Genomic DNA, 21,402 nt, shown 5'->3' with positions numbered 1-21,402 from the left:
ATATATATATATATATATATAACCTTTATTATTATCAGACACTAAATATCTGCTTGCTGACAGATTAAAACTTCATTGCAGAACAGAAGACGGATATGTCGAGCATTAAATTAGTAATAATAATTATTACTAGAAAATTAGTATTTTATACAACACCTGGTGTTTGTTGTCAAAGTTAAGAACCAATCAGAGCCTGTCAACTTGTCGATCAGGTAACAGCCAGGCGTTTGCAGTCGGTGGAAGGCAGCTGCGGCGCCTGGCTCTACAAACTGCGGCCGCCTCGATCTCGTGAGGTTATCGTTGCCCACGTGTGCATGACGTCAGAGCAAGTCGGGATCAAGTCGGACACAAATCTAACCGGCATGCATTGTGCGCTGACCGCCGCTGATCGATTCTGCGCAGGCCTGGCTCATCTCGAACGCACCTATTGTCACACACATGTTCTGCACGATGGTCACGTCATGCGCGCAGCAGACAAACTGACCGTGACGTCAACACAGCGCTGATAACAGCTACACACTCAGACATGTCTGCTTGAAGCTGGTGTCAGAGACAGATTCCAAGAACAAGATAAAGAGAAGACAGACAGACAACAACGAGACAGAGCAGCTGACAATGTCGCAAAACAGCCGTAAACTCTCTCGCACTTCAGGCTAATGCTAGCAAGCTAGCAGCAGACTGCTGTTCACAGAGGGACAGTTAAAATCTCACCTCCTGTTCTGACTGAAGAATAAACAACCTGTGTTGATGTGTCTTCTCAAACATTGTCTCATCCAGACTCCTTTAACTTCTGTGTCTGTTTTTCTCACGGCAAAGTTTTACTTCAAACTGTTGCACCGCGTTTGTCTCCGGTTTGTTTACATCCGCTTCCACAAAAGATCACGTGAAATCGCGTCCCGCGAAATCCCGCGAGATGATCTCGCGAGATCACGTTCACCCAATTCATAATCTTAATATAAAGTTATAATAATAAGGCCTGGTTGTAATCTGGATGATTTTGGAGAAAGTATTAAATGAATATTTAATAGTCAGTGTCTTATTATGAACACATTTACAAGAAAAGTTGCAAAAATGTTTGTGAATGCTGTCAATTACAGTTCTTAGAAAGACTGAAAATCGGAACCAGCCAAAATCGGAATCGGTAGGTCAGACCCCTCAAAAATCGGAAATCGGAATCGGCCAAGGAAGTTGAAATCGGTGCAAGTCTACTTGAAATACATCATCTTTTGATACAAGAAGCATATATACATGTACTAATTAACAATATAATTGATATATTTTCACTAATAAGGACAAGACAATAATATTCAATTTAAAGCAAGTAGAGTGTAACTATTGACTTCTGGTTTGGGACACCTGTAACAAAATTGTAACAGAGCTGAAAAATTGGCTACATCTTTTTTCTTTTTCTTTCTTTCTTTCTTTTTTGTATATGGTTCAAATTCTTTTAGATGTCAGGCAAACTAAAGCAAACTCCTATTTCTTGACTAAGACTAGGCAACGTCTGTGGTGGTAACTAGAGTAGAATCATTTGAATTGACTGATTAAAGGTATTATTACATTTAAATTAGGTAAAAAATATGTTTCTAACATTTCCTAACAGAAAAGTAGGCCAACACATACAATAAAGTGCTTACTTTGGGCCATGTGACTCAGGGGAAATTGCAATTGCCTCCAATCCTGCAACCCTGATAAAACATTTTATTCTAGCTATATTAGCATAGTTTGTGTATGGAAATTTTTAACCAATAATCCAGAGATAAAAGTGATGGATGTTTGAATTCATTGTCATCTAAATTTTAGACATCAGAAAAGTACATCCAAAAGTGTTATAATTTCCCCTGGTACAGTTGTTACAGTCTCCCCTACTGTAAATTATTTAAATATGCAGTAGCTCATGTTAACCACGAATATTTAGATTAAACAGAGTTTAAATTTAGGTTGAAAATAATACGTGTTTCAACAATATAACTGGCGTACAGTTTGTATTTTATTTTGAAGGATGAAGCCGGAAACGCTCTGTGTTAACACTGCTGCGCTTCACACTCGTGCTGTCTGAGCAGGAGGAGCGGAGCTGTGCGGGTCTGACTCTCCGCTTTCCTCTCATTAAAACGCGGAGGAAAAGAGGTCCACACAGGCGCTGCAGGGATTTTGTTTCCGTCTCCAGCTACCGAACCGTTCCCGCATTTGGTTTTAATAAAAACTGCGTACGTCTTCTCTGTGGAGGGGACTGGAGGGGAATGAGTAGCAGGGGAAATCTACCGTGACTTTTTCGGAGGAGAAAGTGGCTCCTGGTGCCAGCAGGGCAGATAGTTGCTGCTGCTGCTGTCTGTCTGTCTGTCTGTCTGTCTGTGAGCTGCTGCTGCGGCTAGCGGATCATCTCTGAGCTGCTAAGAGAGAAGAGCTGCTTTACTACTTCTGTATGTTGCCTCCGAAATAACACCACACTGCCAAGGTAAGGAAACTAATAATAATTACCCCAGACTAAAAATAATGAATTTTATTATTGTTTAAATATTTTGTAGAGGTTTGTTTTTTGTTTGCAGTAGTCAGTAATAAGTTTATATGGATGTAATGGTACTTAAATTAATTTTCTACCACTTGTTGTAACATGTTAATGTTCTTTTATGTTTTATATAAAACTACAAACACTGTAGTTTTCATAGTTTTAAAATGTGCTGTGTTTGCTGAAATTGTGTTTTTCAAAGTAATTTTGGGTGGTGGGTTGTATTTGTGGCTTATCAATGTTTTAAAAAGTAGTGGTAGGGGTGTGTGTGTGTAAGGTTGGGGGCTATTAGGGTGACTTATGCTCTGTATCGCATCATCTTTCATAAATGATTGCCATTTTTTGTTAATCATTAATTTGTTTCAGTTAAGAAAAAAAGGTCAAAGTTCTCTCTCTCTCTGTGTGTGTGTGTGTGTGTGTGTGTGTGTGTGTGTGTGAGTGAGTGTGTAGGATTCAGTGGCCTCTAGTGGTGAGGTTGCAGATTGCAAACATGTTACCTCACCCTCCCCTTCCTAGCATGTAGAACTTCTGTGGTGGCTGCAAAAATGTGATGGGCTCTATGGGGAGCCAGTGTTAAGGTTTGGTTTGTCCATGTTGGGCTGTTTTAGAAACAAGGGGTGTAACGATACCAAAAGTTCGAGGCATGACAATACCAGAATAAAAATCCATACAATACAATATTTATTGCAATATAATAATAATAATAATAATAATAATAATAATAATAATAATAATAATAGGACTTTAAAAAATAAGATTTATTAAATAATAAATCTGATGTGTATAGATTTTTTTGCTTTGGTTAAAGTTATTATTTCCATTAAACCTAAACTGCTTCTGCTTTCCTTCTTAAATAAAATAAAACAAAAGGAGCCAGTCTAAGCATGTGCAAAATATTGGCCTGAATTGTCTTTGGCAATGAATATTTGAATTATGTATGTACAATTTTAAATTAAAAACAATTAAGCAGTCAGTACCTGTCCTTTTATTAAATAACATTAAAAACAAAGTTAAATAATTAACCATGTAACATCACAGCAGATATGGTCACAGTCCAGTATGGTACTGAGACCTTTTTTTTCTGTGTTCTTTACTCTTTACGCTGTGGACAGAACAAGGCATTAGAGGGCTTTAGGAAACCCTATTTTATAGACCAAACAACCAAACAATTAACTGAGAAAATAGGCTCATCATCATTAGTTGCAACAGACATCATCATTCATTGTACCTCTCCTTGTTTAATGTGGATGGTCATATGAAAGGGCTTCAACAAGTGAACTCACATGATCTATTTAAGTTACTCGGGGATCACTTCATGTGAGACGCTGACAGCTCAGAGGAAGACAGACGGTAGAAGTTAAAAAGCGTTTAAAGCGTGAGTCAGTGAGATTCCAAAGAGAGAGACAGCAGTAAATCCTAAAGCCAGAGACATGAAGATGTTGTGTAGGATTTAAAAAAGAAAAGGAGGACTGGATGTACAACAAAGACATCAGAATGCATACATGTGTAGGTTTTTGACAGAACGCGCTGCTTGTTATTACCCATGTGGTGCGTGATTGACAGGCTGCAAACTGCAGCGGATTGGATCGAGCAGCATTTCGTCTGAGCAGGAGGGCGAAGGCCTTATAAATGCAGCTGACCGCAATGACTCCACAGTGTGGTTTAATCAGGGAAATGGAGGCAGGAAGGGAGGCGAGGGCGAGGATGAGAGGAAGGAGATATGGAACGCAGAGGGGGGTGGAGAAAGAGAAAGGACAGTCGGCTAAATGAGGGAGGGGGAGCAAGGCTAATTGAGGAGGAGGGTAAAATGTAGGACAGTTGGGAATTGGGTGGAGGGGGTGGAGTTGAGAGACGGTAGCGGAGGCAGTAGCCACCAGCTGAATAGATGTGACCTCAAGCCCCCCTCTACCCCCTCAGGGAACAGCTGCAGCAGCAGGAGCCGGACCCCCACCTGATTTACGAGCCCACTTAGGGCCACACCCAAGGCCTTTTTCTTCTGGACATGTGATGTTTCTCACGTGTGTGTTTGTCTCTTTGTCGGTGAGTGACGTACACCTTGTGTGCGTACTTGTTCCCTGGAGACGGAAGTGATGAATATGCACTTTGTGTTTATATACGTGTGTGTGTGTGTGTGTGTGTGTTGTGTTCCTATGGGACAGAAGTGATGAATGTGTACGATTGCCCTCAGCGACACATGCTCTGTGCCAGAGGGGAAAATCTCAGGCTCAGAGGCGTAAAGTGGCACAAATAATCGCCTGTTACAGACATTTACCTCACACACACACACACACACACACACACACACACACACACACACACACACACACACACACACGCAAGTTTGAAAGCAGGTCTACAACTGATGATCCCAGAAGAGCAGTTATCTGTGATTTGTTCGGCAGTAAATCACATGCCTGACCGACGAGCACAAACCTCTGCAGTCTTTCCGACAATCTGAAGGTTTCTCAACCCATATGGTAATTTAAAGCTTAGAGAGATAAATTAAAACAGCTAATTTCAGACTCTCTCAACAATTAGCTTTGCAGCACAATACCGTCCTTTGCTGCTTTTGTTTCATTCCTTTCTTCTGAAAATCATCTTTGGCACAGATTTGTCTATTTTTGCATCTAGATTGCGGGGTGGGCCCTCCTCTTGGTTTTGGTTTGTGACCTCCAGAGCTGCTTTTAGCCCAAACTTTTGACTTTGCCCTTCTCTATCCACACTCTTAGAGATGAGATTTCCAAAATGGTTCTCTACACAGAACCATTTGTCTCTGAAAACCCCTTTTTTGAAGAAAGAGTTCTTTGTAAGATGAAGTGTTCCATCAAGAATTCTTTTCAACCAAAAAAAAAAAACTTTTTGGAATATGAGATCTTCAAGGATTGTTGAGGACAAGAGTGCCCTCAAATATTCAAACATTTACCAATGTTTCAAATGGTATTTTTAGATGGAGATGTATCTGGGATCCCTTTAATCAATTCATTTTACTGTTCCTCTTGTATTTTTGCCTCATCTGCAGAATACAATGTTGTTGTTGTAGAACCCTCAAAAGACTGTAGGGTTATAGGTGAAACCCTTATAAAAGGGGTATTTTTTAAGACACTCCTTGATAGGTCCTAGATGATGCCCTTGCAATATGAAAAGGCCCCCAGAGAGGGTTCTGGGTGGAACCATTACACCATAAAGGGGTCGTCCATAGAACCTCTCATAGAGGCCTTTCCACCCACATTGAACTTGCCACATTCTGGTTCTAGCACTTAACTTTGAGCCATTTCCATCCAAAAGAATTTGGTTCAGAAAAGTTGGTTTCCTGCAGAAACCAAAAACAGCAGGTTGTTTTTCGGGACAAAGGTGGGTGTGTCATATTCTACAGGCTGTTGTGCGCTGTACAATACACTGTTGATGACATTCTTGTTAACAATGGTTCCACTTAAAACTGGTGGAAACGTGGGCTTTTTCACAAGATATCACCAAGGTTCCAAGCATCTTGAACTGAACTGGTTCAAAACCCAGAGCTTAGGTGGTAGAAAAGGCCCCATACAGACCTTTTGCACCGACATGGAACAGCCCCCATTCTGGTTCACAAATCTTTTGTGTGTTTTGAACCGTTTGGAGCATTTCCACCAAAAAGAACCTGATTTATTTTAGGTTTAGTTGGTTCCCTGCAGGAACCAATAATAGCAGGTTTTCCTTGGGTACTAAAGAGGGCATGTCATATTGTACAGGTCTTGTGCAACTGGTTCACTAGATAGCACAAAAGTTTCAAGAATATTGAACGGAACCGGCTCAAGAACCAATGCTGTTTTGATAGAAAAGGGCTTTGGGTGGGTTCTAGGTGAAACGCTTGGAATATAAAATGGTCTTTGGTAGAAACCCCTGGTTGGGTTCTTGTTGGCACACTTAGCAGGTGGAAAGATTCTGGATGGAGCCCCCAGAGAGGATGCTGGGTGGAACCATTACGCCATAGAAGGGTTCTCTGTAGAACCTCTGAAGGCTCATTTCAGTCAAATTAGTCCTAGTTCTGAATCTGTTTAATTAAAGATTCTTGGAACTTTGGTGCTATCTAGAGAACCAGCCTGTGTTTCTGAGCGGAACCACAGTGGGCCAGTTCCATGTAGGTGGAAAAGGCCTGTCACTGGGGGTTCTGTGGTGAACCTTTCGCATACGGTTCTAGATACAACCCTGTATGTTGTTGCAGGTGTTACCTTTATAAAAGGTCCTACCAGGCACCAAAAGGAGTACTCCTAAGAAGACAAGCTGAAGAACCTATATGGTTCTAGTTAGCACCTTTATTTGTAAGAGTGCACCCTTCCTCTCCACGCTGGGCTCAAATACGCTTCTGGGCCTTTTTTTAGGGGGCCTCTTGCTTCTAAAAACAGCGTCCTGAAACGCCGGTGTGGAATGGCGTGGTTAAAGCTGACCTCTGCTTGCCAAGGTCTGCTGAGAAAATGAGGCTAAACATGTTATGTTGGTAGTAAATAGTAGCAGACGTTTGTGGGCTGTGAGTTCTGTCATACTCTGTTTATTATTGTGACGGTGTGTGGAGGTTTAACTGCGAACGCCTGAGAGCTGGAAGCGAAATATTTACGTGCCTCTCATTCACAAAACAGCTCAGTTCAAGGATCTGAAAGAGTTTGTGTTTAGAAATGTGGCTTTATTCACTAACATGAACACTGGCTTGTATTTCACCAACACTTACAATAACATTGCTGTTGCGTTGCTTGCAAGAAAAGGTCTTAATGCTCATACGGAAAAATGGGGCTGAGTATCAAACCTCAATACTTTGCTGGTACCAGTTAGACACTGAGTATTGAATACTGTTTTTTAAAGTACTTCGGGGCATTTTTGCCTTTATCAAATATGAGATATGAGACAGACAGAATGGAGAGGGATGTGGGACAGCATGCGGCTAAGATCCCCAAACCCTGAAGTCCCCGAACTGGACTTGAACTTGGCATGTTGCAATTACATTGTCAGTGTGTTAAATCCCCAGGCCACAAGGATGAACTGAGATTTGTAGTGTTGCTTTTTTCTGATATGGACAGATATAAATCAGATTTTGCACAGACAAAGACAACGTTCTTGGACTGTCTATTGTGTTTAGAAGATTTAATATTTGAGAATGTTGGCTGCTTTTGTTAAATACAAAAGTGGCTTTATAAAGAAAAAAAAGCATGTTCTAGCCCTTGAAATAAGGCCTGCTGTAATTGTACCTGTTTGTGTTTTTTAATGAACAGTATATGACTTTAACTTTTAGCGTACAAATTATACAGTCTGGAAGTGTTTGTCTGCAGACTGCAGATTGTGTTCCACATTAAACATTTACTTTATAAAATGTCAGGATATAGTAAAGAATATCTACAATTTCCGAGAGCCCAAGATGACTTCCTCCAGTGTCTTGCTATTTGACCAACAGTCCAAAAGCCAAAGATATTGAGTTTACAAAGAAACCTTAGAACTGAGACACTAAGGAACATATTTTATTTTTTCTCTTTTATCTTGACTCATCTTTGATTTATAATCCTCAAAATATTAATGGTAAAACTTTAGCACCATAACAGCAGTAGTACTGAAAAAAAACATAGCCATACTGTGTTTAATATTTGATATGGATAATTTAATTTTAGCTTAAGGAGACCTGAATTATACTGGAAACCACAGACAGTGTTTTGAGATGATTTCTAAGTACTTGATTTCATCTTTAAATTCACTTTGTACTACATCATGTTTTGGCTCATATAAACCTATATCTAGAAGTCTTTGTAAGCAGCGATGTTCATAGCTAAGTTTAAAAAATTGGTTACTATTCTGAACTCGTCTTCATGGCTTTGATCATTCACTGAAGACAGGTCAGTTGCCATGTGCCTCCCCTCACTGCCCTATATTCATGAACACATAGAACCAGTACAATGCAAACACTGTTCTCTATCTTTGTGAGTGTGGCCTGTTCGATGCTGACGTCTCAGGGGTGTTAAGTGAGTCACCAGCAGTCCACCAGTTCAGAGACAGAAACACATTATAATGATGTGGCTTCATAGATGGGCTCTTCTTTAAAGCCATGCATTGGAAAATCCTATTCATATCTGATAAAGCTTGATGAAAGGAGTTGATTGTTCTGACTAAAGTAGCCCAATATTTCATTTAAATGAGATGACATAATTCACACCACAAATTGCTGAGCATAAACTAGTGAAAAAACATGGACACACCATTTATAAACTAACAATACAAAAATAGTTAGCTTGATAAAGAGCCAACTGTGCTTATCAAAGCTACACAAGACCATTGCTTACTGATGAGGGAAGTAGTTTCCTTAATGACTAAAAATAAATACAGTGAGAAAGTTTGGAAGAAGCAAGTGGAAGTTTCTCACATCAAGGCCGACTAATGTGGCAGATCACTAGCAGGGTGTCAGAAAAATGATAACGCACTCAGACCAAATGTGAGAACAACCTGATATCTAATTCACTACTTTATATTCAACACCAGCTATGTGACACCAGGCTTAAAAGTTATATAGCAGGAAGGTTTTCTACAGTAGCTTTTGTCTATTGTTCTGATACAAGCATCCCAGCAGATCTCAAACAGTTTTAGAACATGATGTTCAGTCAGTGGCCCCTAAAGTCACCTTGAGAATTAAACTTGACAGATATTCTTCTGCTGTTCCCCAAAGGAAATGCCTGTAAGTGTGGAGAGCTCACTGTTTTAGCTCTGCAGTTTTCACTCTCCCAATGGCAGCGGAAATGGAGGCCCTCTGGTTCAAGTGTCAAGCCTGGGGCCTAATGAAAGACAGCTGAGTGTCATTAATGTGCCAGTTTTCGAGCATTAGGGCCTCAGCTGAAAGACGGTGGAGGTGTCCACAGCTGGCCTGCTGCTGGCTTAAATTGGATTAAGACCAAACTTTGACATATCTGTCTGTGTAGTGAAAACAGAACAGCCCAGGATTTACAGTAACGCAGCGGTTTCCATGTAATCTTTGTGACTTGTTTGCTTCTGTTGGACAGCTTGTATACTGCACACAGTTTACTCACCTGAGCTGCTGGTCTCACATGAAAGTTTGTGTTTTGCTGGACTGTTTTCAATAACTGATGGATTGCCATGAAATGTGTTACATTCACTTCACCCTCGGGATTTATTGCGATAGACTGATGATTCCTTAACTTTTCATCAGCTGAAATACTTTGGCGTGTGACCATGAACTGAAATATGGCATTCTTAGCTTCAGCTGTACTTTAACTGTACTATAAATAAGCAAATATTAGAATGTAGGGGTTCAAGAACATATTGACACACTTGAGTATAATGATATTATGTCTCATGATACTGTATTGATGCACTTAACACTGTATCGTGATAGATACAGATATCGAATTATCTAATTATAACCCCTGTATCATGATATGTATTGTATCGTCAGATGCTTGCCAATATACAGCCCTATTAGAATTTTAACATGTTAGACTAAAATTGTGAGCAAAGTAAACATCAGCGTGTTAGCTTTGTTCTTGCTAGCATGTTAGCATTCTGACATCAGCACAAGTGAAGTACAGCAATACAGAGCTGCTTGCATGTAATCTCTATAAACAGATATCTGCATGTAAACGCAGAATCTGTAGACAAGAGACAAGATTTTAGTATCGGAAGCGTTCAGGTTTCAATTTGTAGTCGGAGTAGAATTGATCGGTCATGTTGGAGCGGGCTTTGGTTGCATGGAGGTACAGGGGCCAAAAGAGGAACAATTTGGCTGAAATGACTCACTGGTTAGCGCCTAATGACTGTGTAGTTTTTTATTAGCTTTTTAAAAATGTATCTGCATTCATGTACGGATTCATATCTTTAGAGATTATCTGAAATGTCATTTGGACTCTTAACAACAACTCTGGCCGTCGACCCCAAAGGACAATTGTCTTAGCCTATAGCCAGTGAGTTCCATGGTTGGTTTGCAAGCCCCTAGGCATGGGATGAGATTTTGCCATCTTCTTTTTAGCAGTCAAGGTTTGTTAAGGCACAAAGCTAAGCAAACCTTTATGCCTGTTTAATTTCATTCACCTCACAAAAAGCTTAAGTACTGTGTCAACTGTCCAGATTTAAGATAACTAGCAATAGACACATTTTCAGCTCACACAGACATATTTTCAACTTGTGTCTTGCCTGGCAGTTTGTCTCTAATCACGTCTATCCTTTGAATATGTATTCAGTTGTGCCACCTCTAAAACTCACTGTAACTCATCTTGTGTAACTTAGAATTAAAATGCCAGCCCAGACTTGACTTCCTTTTAGCTGATACAGTTTGTCTCCCAGTAGCAGCAGCAGCAGCTCCTCTCCAGCAGACCAACTGTTGGGACCATTAGCTGTGGAGAAAAGGTCTTTATCCTTGTCTCCCTCCCCATTGCTTGTTGAATAATCACCTCGCGGGTGTAAATATTTTGTCTGAGACTGCAGACTGCTGTCATGTACTGAAATTATTCCTCTGTGTTTCAGCAGTGCAGGTGCTGCGCTGATTTTTGTAGATCGTCCCGGAGAATTAATATCTGTGACAGACCTTTATTTATTTCCAGTTGGCCGGGCTGCGAGCATTGTTTGAAGCAGATTCCAGGCTTGTTTAGCTTTTCCCAGAGTTTAGATTACATTGATGGCCTGGTTTAGGTTTAAGAATCAGACACGCTTGATTCACAAAGACAATGTGCTGCCGTTTTGGCAGCTCACAGCATTTTCAGCTCTCTGTAACAAGGCAGTCTGGTCCCCTCTCTCGGTCTCTCTTTTCTCTTTGTCTTTCTTTCTCTTCCTCTTCTCAACTGAACGCCAAATATGTCATCTTCATGGCTTCAAGAGTGAGCTATGGCTGGTTTCCAACCACTGTGATACAGGCTTCCTGTGTGATCCAGTTGAGCTTCCTGTGTTTCAGCAAAGGAAGGGCCGAGTCAGCAGACACAGGGAGTTTGCGGCGGCTTACTGTACAGCAGATCCTAGATCCATAAGCTGAGCCCTGGGCTCACCCTGTTACAGCCAGGCAACTGCACAAGATCCCCTAAAACTAGCCCACATTTCGGCCTTGCGGATAGTGGTGGGAATCGCATGCTTTGGCCCTCTTTAGATCTGCGTTCAGAGGATCACCGTGAACGGTTAAACAGATGGCTCTGTAAAGATGTCAGATTTTACAGATGCTTGTGCAAAGCTTGTCTACTGTCAAGTTTCTGTCTGTTACTTCAAAAATATGCAACAGTATAACAGCATTGGAGCTATTTAATTATGTGGAACACATTTTTCTGTCCAGCAATGACACATTACTCTGACATTTCACCATTTATCTCAACACGAGGTTAGTTGTAGTTGTTTTTCCATGTCTTCATGGGGTTGCCTTTGTGTGTCGTGTGGTTTAGGCCACCTTGTGGACTGATTGCAGAGGCCAGGTGCGGAGGACAAGCCAGAAATAACTTGTTAGCCCTGCACAGCTATTTTCAACACAGAGATGGAGCCATGAATAGTGATATGGACTTGGCGTCCCTCCAGGGACTGTGGTTTCGCCTCAATTGTCTCTGCTGAACTGCTGTGGGAGGACACGTCGTGATGGGATTTGAACCCTGTTCAATATGGATGTATTTTAGCAGCTGAAAAGAAACCAGAACTGCTTATTGATTCCCCGACTGGAAAAGTTAGAAAGTCCTTCCAAGGCAGTATCCCCCCCAGAAGTGTATCTTTAGTCTCCTTCATACACACCGGGAATGTTTGCAGGCTTCAGGCCAGTGTATGTGGTTTAAGTGTTTTGTGTGAATTTAGACAGAGCAGATATTCAAGACCAGCAGCTGACTGTCAAGCTATTCACAAAGCTACCATTTAGGCTGTAGCTACCACCCCTATTATTCTGTTAACTATTACAGGGTGGATAATTACGGGTCTCCAGCTGAACAATTTTGGAAACCCCTCTAATTCCCGATTAACACTGTAATTATATGTATCCTGGCTGAAAACCACTTGTACTACCATGTCACTTAGCCACGACTTTGATCAGTTAAAAATTTAACAACTTTTTTAACACAATGACATTTCACCATCTTGAGCATTACAGCAAGACTGTCTAACTTTTGAAAAGAGATCACATAAGCGATAAAACAGTATACTCAGGGGATTTGCTGCTGCAGCCTTAAAGGTCCAGTGTAGGGCTACAACTAACCGGTGAAAAATGTTGATCCCTAAGCCAAAGATAATATCCTCAAATGCCTTGTTTTGTCTACAACCCACAGATATGTAGGTTCCTGTTCCTAGAGGAGTCAAGAGAACAGAAAATAGTCACATTGGATAAACTGAAACCAGAGAATCTGAACATTTTTTTCTCAAGAAATGACTCAAAACAATTAATCGATTTTCAAAACAGTTGGAGATTTATTTAATATTCGATAACTAATTGATTTAAGGGAATCTATTGGCAGAATGTGGCAGAAATTGAATATAATATTGATAGGTATGTTTTCATTAGTGTACAATCGCCTGAAAATAGAATTGCTGAATTTTCGTTATTTAGAATGAGCCCTTTATATTCACAGCGGGCATAGGTCCACTTCTACAGAGGCTGCCATGTTGCACCGCCATGTTTTTACAGTAGCCCAGAATGGACAAACCAAACACTGGCTCGAGAAAGGGGCTTTCAGGAGTTTTCGCAACCACCGTAGGTTAACCGTAGGCTGCAGTCTACAACCTCACTGCTAGCTCCTGCTAAATCCTACAAACTAGAAAGTTCTGGTTTATTCATACCTGAAATATTTCCCATGATTGTGGCTCCACTGTAGAGATTCGGGGAAACAAGGACTCGTTTTTTACATGAATCACTTTAAACACTTGTCTCTGGATTGTGTTTCTGGGTTTCTGCAGTCGATGTTTTCGCCTCCAGCCCACCCTCCACAGAAAGATTTCAAGATAGCTAAAAACATATTGCGATGCTTTTGACAGATATTACGATATGATTAACAGCTAGTGAAATGATAATTTTTTTTATCACCCTTTTTTCATGGGAAAAGAAAACTTAAATCATGATCATATGACATTTGTTGGTGTCTGTCCTATGGCTGCCACTAACAATTATTTTTCATAGTTGATTAATTGGTTGATTATTTTCTCGACTAATAGTTGTTTGTTAGAAAATGGTGAAAAATATCAATCAGTGTTTCCCAAACCCTAAGATGACATCCTCAAATGTCTTGTTCTACTCACAACACAAAGATATTCAGTTTACTGTCATTGATTTTTTTTCTTAAAAAGATATTGCACTTGGCCATAGTGTGATTTTGATGATATTTTTGATTACTTGTGCAGCTCTGCTGTTTAATGGACATTACTGAAGTCAGTTTGCTGCCTTTATGGCTCCTATACTTGAGCTTCTGTTACACTATAATATAATACATCCCCCAAAAACATTTTAATGAATGAATGAAAATTCAGTGTGCTATTGTCCTGTAATGCTGTTCTTATTGGTTGTTATTCAGCAAATATAACAATTTCACCCAGTGCAATGTCTCATTCAGTATGCGACTTTAAAATTACTTCGAGGATATTACTTTGCACGTCTTATCTGTGGTAGAAACTTTGTAGAATATGCTTAAGATCTTGATATTATCTTATTACTCAATTTCCTTGAAAAAATGAGTGTTTTCTCAAAACAAGAAATAGAAGCTGATGTCATGAACACGTACCTGTATATATTTCTTTGAGGCTAAAAATAAAGGATGGCAGATTGAATCAGAAGTGACCTTGGCATTGCTTCTCCTCGCTCACAAGCTCCACTCCAGCTCTGTTCAATACGGTTATTTTCACTTTTCTTTCTATCTGACAGAACTTCTTCAATTGAGGAGTAATTTGAAAAGTGGAATGCTCAAGTAATGTGGAAACTGTGATGACATTTTTCTGGTCGTTTGAGCCTTCATTCCTATCATATGGAGTATTTTTTTCTTTTTTTTTGTCTGTGGAAAGATCACATTGGATTGTCTGCTTGTATCAATGTCTGAGAAGCAAAGAGGCACCAAAAGATTAAAGACATTAACATCTGTCTCATTAGTATTATTTATCACACAGAGGCTCTTTTGGCAAAGAGGGGACGGTGAGTGGGAACACTTTAAGGATCAGACCTTCTGTCATGGTCTCGGAGGGCAGCCTGATTCATTGCTTTTGTCTGCTATGAGAGGGTCCTCCGGATGGTGGCGGTGGGAGGTGGCGGCGGGGGTGGACAGAGACACAGACGGAGACTGTTTGGTATTCTCCTTCAGTTCTGTCACTGTCGGGCGGCTTGTACGTCTCAGAGCTCAGACACGTTCCCCGCTCGGCGCTGTTTGAAGGGTACGCAGAGTCAGGGGGGGGCGCTGGTTTGGCTCTGCTCAGAGTGGAGGGAGTGAACTAAGCGAATTGTGTGGGTGGTGTGATGGAGGGAGAGAGGAGGAGGGAGAGAAAGAGGGAGGATGGGAGGAGAGGATGCCAAAGATATGGTACTGACAATAGTGGAGTGACAGGATGCATCTTGGAAGGTTTTAATTAAATATTAACTAAACTCAAAGTCTTTAAAGATACTTGAGCCTGCAGATCCGCTAATTTTCACTCAGTCGGCTTTAGCAAATGAACTCATAAATATTCTATTGACCTTCAAAAGGCCTGAACAACCAGACTAATACTGTACAAATGGAGGAGAGAGGATTAAGAGAGAGTAAAGGGCAAACTCAGAAAAGGCGAGAAAAGCTTGTAACTTCCTTTCCTTTGCATTTGAAGCAGCCTTTTCCCCCTCCGAGTCGCGCACCACCCTTTCCTGTTTTTCCTTCTTTTCCATTCCTTCCTTTCACGGCCGTTCTGACGGAGGGAAGCCCGGGCCTTCTCCCACAAAGAGCGCTGTGACTCTGAGCCGCCACCAGTTCTTTTACTGCCGCAGTGTATCCTTCACTGTTCCTCTCGCCGCCTCCCCCGACTCTGCTGGTCATTATTCACAGCAGCGCTTGCTGAAGTAAGTACTTCTAAGTACTTGCAAATGCAGCTCAATTTAAAGGAGGGTAAATCTACTCATTCACGGTTGAGGTTTGTGTGGCTCAATTAAGAGGTTTTCACACGGAGGTTGGGGAACTGTAAGCAGGTTCCTGTAGTCGACACCTGGGGAGCCCAATATATCATAAAGTAGGGCTGGGTTATATATCAAATGAATGCAATTAACTTATTTTAATGTCTGCGCAATGAAAATCAACTCATTACAATGTGCGTTTAGTTAAAAAGTAAAAAAATATGCTGTTGTCTTGAGTCACTGAAAACTGCAACAGTTTATGGTACTGTCCTGTCTGCTGACTACAGGTAGTTAGCTGACTCTGGGTAACTTGTGGTGAATTTAACAGTGGTGTAACTGTTAGACTCCAGCGTTGTCTGCATTGCGTTGTGACGAAGAAGCCCAGACCATGGATATCTTTGGAGGCAACCTCTGTTTATTTCTGTCAGCAACAGGTAAATAACAAAATCCACCGTCAGTCGCGACCACCGAACCCCTACACAAGTTATATGGCACAAAAATATGTTAGCACATTACACCATAAGTTTAAGCTAAAAAGCAAACTCATAAATGTAGTTTACGGCGCTGAAACACAAATTACTATGAGAACAATGTGGCTTATCTCTCCATGGAGTACAACAGCAAGAGAGGTAAGACAGGAGACACCCCTCTAAGCGTATCAGTGACAGACTGAGTTCTTTGTTTTTGTTTTAGTGTTTGACTGATATGTGTTTGGCCAATACCAAAATTCAGAGAAAAGGACCGCTGATGGCTGTAATATCAAAGCATAGAGTCATGTATAATTCCATTATTTCATGCACATTTGTATACAAAGTTACCTTAGTCAATAAAATGTTGTTTTAAATGTTTATTAGTTAATGAAATAGAAAGTACCTCAGGTTATTCTGCTGTTTTCAGAACATGAACGAGAGCTGAGGACAATGTGTTAGTGACGGCATTCTGCAAGAGTCTGTATATTATAACATATATTTAACGCTTGCCAGTAACAGTTTGAGATTAGGTTTGCTGTTATTTAGGACAGAATAAACTTGTTGATATTTAGAACAGACGATGGTGACTGAGGACATTTAGGCGACCGTTTACAGCAGGATGCATGAGTGGACAGCGTTATCTTTGTTCCACATCAGCCACACTAACAAGCCTGCTTATCTCAAAGTGCCAGACAATCGGCCCACTTAGTTGTCTATCGCTATTTTATTCACTTCTTTACGAGAGTTGGTAGTTGATGGAACAGAATCTGGAGCAGACTGTTTTACTCTGTCTGCAGATAAAGCTAATATTAGCTCACCAGCTGCCTAATTCAGGTTGATGTCAGGAAACAAAAACAGCATGAGCAGATAAATTAGTTGGCAGACTTTTCTTCTGAAAACTGAAAACATGCATTTTTTTAACATGCATATAATATAAGTTTGGCAGGTGGTTTCTTTTATAATTCTTGGTCAACTGCTTAAAAGCCTAAGAAATATCTTTGCCTTAAAATATGCTATCATGTTTTAGTCTGGCATTTTGCAGGAAAAAATAGATTGTACAGGGGTAAACCATGAACTGAATTATTTAATAAATTGATTGTAAGGCTGCGGTTTATGATTGTTTGCATTATTACTTAATCTGTTGGTTCCTTTTTTGATAAACCGATAAATCTGCTAAATCCTGGTTTTCTCATTTCAGACCATCAGTCCAACCCATAAATATATAAATAATAACTCAGTCTCTTGCTGTTTTCTTCTGTAACATCTGAAATAGTAAGGACATTTTTTGATTTGATTGACTAATTGATTAGTCTAATCAAATATTTGTTTCAGCACTAGTTAAATACAGAATTAACTGGGGTTGTGGCAGCCAGGTTGTGACAAATACAGCATCCTGTCATCATGGGTCTCATAGCTCACATTTCCCCAAAGTCCAGTAAGAGTGCTGCAGGTTACTATCCTGGTCAGCTGGCGTTCAGTCCCTCAGGAATGCCTGAGAAGCTCGGCCCGTTTTAGTCACGCACCGCAGTGTCTGCCATGCATCACCCTCTCCTGCCGACTGATAGAGCTTCGGAAAGCCCATAAAACACCGGGATGCTGTTAGTCACAGCTCAGGTGTGTGTGACAAGCGGGCAGAGTACAGTGTGCATGTATGCATGCTGGTGTCAGAGGCAGGAGGAGCGTGGGAGCTACATGAACTGCTGTAAGAGAAGAAGTGCTGCTCTGTCTGGAATGTGTCTTTATTTTTATGCTTTCCCATGGACAACGCATCTGAGCATTGTGGCTGTTATGCAGACATCTCTTCATCCTTCTCATCCTTCTCCTCTGCACATGATACTAATTTTGATTCATGTCTGTCACAGCCAAAGTCTTCAAGTTGTTTATGAAAATGTACTTTACTTTTCAAACCTCATAAATCAAACTGACTGTATTATTTATAGAGATGTTACTCAGTGAGACAAAACAGTGTTTTCTTGGCATTTTCTCGCTTGTTCAAAAGGGTGTGTAAATCAAGCCTGTTGTCAAGGAGGTCGTGGAGTCCAAACAAACTCATATTGAGTTCAGGAAGTTCTCCTACCTAAACATTTTTCATTGTATGGAGGTGTTGAAAATATTGTTTTTCCGTACAGAGCCTGCATGAAAAACTCAGAACATGTTCAATATGACCATGTGAAAAGTCATAATTTATCCTGTTTGAGATGTAGTGAGGAATTACTGTAGGTGGGCTACTTTTCTTTCACTGGCCTTTTATTGCATGGGTTTTAAGCCCTTGTTGCACTTGTTTGTGTTTTTACCTTACATTAAACTATCGTGGATTACTACACTATTCACACAGGTCTTATTATCAGTCAAATCTAAAATCTTACTTAGGTAATGAGGGATACGTTCCACGTCCCAGAAGCGGCTCTGTGCTTCACTTCAGATACACGCCAAGTCTATTTTTGACAGATGCCAATTAATTGATGTCAATTAACACAGAGCAGATCAAACGGGCAAGAAGTGAGTCACAGAAAAGGGAGAATCTGTTAATTTTCAAAATAAAAGACCCTGCGCAGACTCACAATCAAAAAGACAGACAGACAATAAACTATTTAACCACGTAGCCTGCTTATCCATGATAGAGGCGTAAAAAGCAAGGAAAGAAGATCTAATCAACAAAATCTGAGCAAGTAAATATAATCAGGTGGGCAAAACGCTCTGCTGCTTAAATGCGTCTGAAACGCTGCTGGTGGGGCTTGCGGCTATGCGGAGGACGGATCAGAGCCATGTCACAGACGTGTCGTGCTTGGTTGGCATCAAACATTCAGGCTTAAGGAAATGTTGTTTAGACAAGTCAGAATCACAAATGTTAACCTTGTGGTGGCACTAGTGGAAAAGACTTGTGAACTCGGAGCACTTCACTAAGAAGTTGTTGCCTGACATGACAGAACAACAACACCCATGGAAGCCAAACATAATAGGTACTATCTTATAAAACCTGTTCAGCATGTAAATTGACATTTTAATATTTCTCCAATATTAGTTAGTGGTGTAACATCCAGTGTATCATTGTCTGACATCTCACACATCATTTTTCCTCTCTGTGTCATTTATGCGAGTTCAAAATTTCATCTGAGAAATTCAGATTGTCTGACACAGCTTTAATACCCTTTTGAAGGGCAGGAAGTTTACAAGATAGTCAGACGTGTCTCTGCTTATCTACTGATAGAAGGCAGGTTGTGAACTGTGTATTCTATGAAGTTTTTGTTCGCTTTACTTCTGTTGGGTATATCTGCACAGCTGCTTCCTGTACAGATATAACAAAAAGACATCCTTTGCAAAAGAAGATCCCAGTTGTACTTGATAGGATGCATGGTTTGGGCACCAATTTTTAGTCATATGAGTGCATAAACACATTTCAGCATATCAAGACATGTCTGGATTTATTGTGAAATTCCCAGTTTTGAAAGCAGGATTGGACACGTCTAATAAAGGCCTTTATGGTGGGCCCACTTGAGAGAAGCTGCAGTGGAACGGTAAATTTCTCAAATATAAACAACATTGTGGAGAAACACCATTTTAATAAGGTCTGGGTGGGAAACTTAACCTTTAATGACCACGGACAGATGTGAATCCTGAGGTTAGACTGAGGTTAAAATTAATTGCCAGTTACTTTGATTGTCGTTTCAGTCATTTTCAAGCAAAAACGTCAAACACTTGCTGGTCAATGAAGAAACTGGTGGAATATTTGTATAGTAGTGGAGTATACAAAAAAATGGCAAAGCTTCCTACAAGGCATTTTTCGATACTCGATAGTACTGCAATTTGATAAGTACCATAAAAGTTGAGGTTGAGTACCAAGCCCAAGACAAACATCACTATTTTCATGCATGATTTGTTTGTGGTGTTCGATCTTCATTCTGCTTTTAAAATGGGACAAACAAAAATGTTCTATTGCCATGTTAACTAAAACCAGATTGAATTGCTGACGAGTGTTATTTATGACTTCTGACCTCCGTGCTTTGGAGGTGCACTTGAAGGCAGCATAACATCCCGGCCTTAGCCCCTTTCTTGGACTGCTCTCTGTCTCTGTCTCTGCTATATTTTACTGTTACTGTTTTTTTACCGAGCATTCCTCTGTGCAGCTGCTAAGCTTCATGGGATTAAAGACAACACGGTTATTTTTCCAACTTGACACCTCGCTGGCGTTTTATAGCTGTAGTTTGCATTTGAATGATTCCTTGGAGCTGAAATAGAGACCACAGCAAGAGTGAAAAAAAAAGTATCTGACTGTGTGGTTTTGTTGTAAGAGGAATGTGAACCTGAATTCCTTCATTTTAAGCTTGTTTTTTTTACTGAAATCAGCTGTTGATTGTAACTCTCACTATATCTAAACCTGTTAAACATACAGTAGATTTATTTTAGGCTGTCACATATACGTTTTGTGCACACACTTAATGGCATGGTAATGGTGTAACAGTGGCAGAGCCAGGTTAAATGAGGGATTTATCTCATGGAAACACACTAACACACACCACCTATCTACAGCAGGGCAGCTGATCTAATCTGGGGGGCTGTAGACAGGCCGTCTGTGCCTCTGTGTCTATATAAACGGACACACATACACAAGCACTCAGGAATGCATCAGTCAACACCACGCACACTGAATGTCAGAGCTTCCTTTACCACAGTGTAAGGGAATGCGGCCTTTTTATGTACCCTCTATGAATAGCCAGCAACAGTCACTAGTCTAAAGAAATAAAATTAAAAAGTTTTATCACTTTATCACTGTCTGGCGAGCTCTAATTTGAGCCTTATGCTCTAATGTCCAGTGTGGTAGACATTAGCTACTGTGGAGATTCCTGTAGAAATGACTCCCATGAGTTAGTGATTTCTGGTCAGCCAGATATTGGTTTTCCCGTACATTCCACATGTTAATTAGATTCAGCACACGCTGATCCCTCGCTGGCCACTGCACCTTAATACAACATCAGGCTATTGATTCGGTATCTCTCTGTAGGAGCCTTCCCAGCTGTCGCTTATTAGAACTGCCAATAAGAGGCGCTGAGATTCCCAAAACAGTCAGTGGGTTCACTGAAAATCCCTTGTCCTCAATTTACTGTATAGAGTTTAAATATAACGTCAGCTGTGTAATCATAGTTATTTATTGTCAATAAAGCTATAAGCAACTCAAGGAATTCTCATCAGGCATTTCTAGCTGTGCTAGCAGGGCAGCTCAAGGGACAGCAGTGTCCCATGATTGGTCTTTCGAAGACTGAAAGATCTCTGCAACTACAGGGTACAAAGTAGATTTATTTATCAGTTTACAACACAAAGTCGTATAGTGAGATTAATTTGTAGTTTCTTTTTTGCTACTCACAAAGAAATGTTAAGTTTGTAGACACTGGATTGGTTCAACA

The 21,402-nt window shown here is 40.5% G+C and overlaps 1 protein-coding gene across 2 annotated transcripts in view; it reads left to right on the top strand.

Annotated features, from left to right (window-relative positions):
* Positions 1-2,075: 2,075 nt before the first annotated feature.
* Positions 2,076-21,402, top strand: part of itgb1a (integrin, beta 1a) — a 38,074-nt gene continuing 18,747 nt past the window's right edge. Inside the window, exon 1 of one of the 2 annotated variants that reach the window (XM_084710369.1) lies at positions 2,076-2,455. The gene's annotated coding sequence lies outside the window, so the exon portion shown is untranslated. The remainder of the gene's footprint in view (positions 2,456-21,402) is intronic. The other variant, XM_084710370.1, reaches the window with a different exon arrangement.

The sequence above is a fragment of the Lutjanus erythropterus genome, chromosome 21, assembly GCF_056507025.1.
Source record: "Lutjanus erythropterus isolate fLutEry1 chromosome 21, fLutEry1.hap2, whole genome shotgun sequence".
Lineage (NCBI taxonomy): Eukaryota > Metazoa > Chordata > Actinopteri > Lutjaniformes > Lutjanidae > Lutjanus > Lutjanus erythropterus.
The sequence above is the reverse complement of the archived record's forward strand: the minus strand, read 5'-3'. Positions and strand labels throughout refer to the sequence as shown.